The sequence below is a fragment of the Choristoneura fumiferana genome, chromosome 12 (genome assembly GCF_025370935.1).
Source record: "Choristoneura fumiferana chromosome 12, NRCan_CFum_1, whole genome shotgun sequence".
NCBI classification, from domain to species: Eukaryota; Metazoa; Arthropoda; class Insecta; order Lepidoptera; family Tortricidae; genus Choristoneura; species Choristoneura fumiferana.
The window spans coordinates 17,241,928-17,242,936 of record NC_133483.1 but is presented as its reverse complement, the minus strand read 5'-3'; positions in this window follow the sequence as shown (position 1 = coordinate 17,242,936).

Sequence of the window (1,009 nt, the reverse complement as noted above, 5' to 3'; positions counted from 1 at the left end):
ACCACCGCCCATAAACATCTGCAACACCAGGGGTATTGCAGATGCGTTGCCAACCTAGAGGCCTAAGATGGGATACCTCAAGTGCCAGTAATTTCACCGGCTGTCTTACTCTCCACGCCGAAACACAGTGCAAGCACTGCTGTTTCACGGCAGGATTAGCGAGCAAGATGGCCCTGTTTGGGCAACTCACAAAAAAACGTTATTTCATCGAAGTTACCTTACCATCCCTATTTTCTTGATATAAAAGGACGCAGCGGTTACCTTACAGCGACCCATCATGACATCAACTGTTTCTAAGGAACTACGTTATTATCCCAATGACCAAGTTCAGGGTTGACCTGTGACGTTCATGACGAATGACGGTGACTGACCATCCGGCAATCATGACTAGAGGACGTTCCTGTACTTGCACGTGGAGGCAGTCTTATTTTAAGAACAGTGTTTGAAAGGTTCCGCATACCAAATTTTAAAAAATAACGGCCTAGAGCGTGTCGGTACGCCCGAGACAGGAAAGAAAGAAAGAAAGATTTATCCCACCAAAAACATTCTGTAAAAAACTAGCCAAGTCTCGATGGAGCTGCTTGTTTATCTCTAAAAAGTAATGAAATCTAGACAAAGTTGTGCCAAGTCTAAAGTTCCTTAGATTAGAGTTCCGCGATATCTTTATTATTATAGTTAATGTTGTGTGACTTGGCCGTTGACTTGTACCTCACGTATAAAGAATGTTGAGTCTTAAGTCTTATCCAGTAAATGTTGAGACTCAATACGCAGACAATATAAACATTCTTTATACGATTGCATTGATAACGATTGATTGGTATTGCTGTTGAGGCCCCAAATAAATAAAACATAATAGCTCTCGTCCTATATAAGTCACTAGACTCTTCGTTGAATCTTCATGAACATCGCAATGCTTGAGAGCAGCTTTTAGAATTCCAAAAAAAAGTTTTTAGAAGAGTCTCTAGCTTATTATCTCTCCTTCGTATTCGAAACCTCTAATTATAGACGG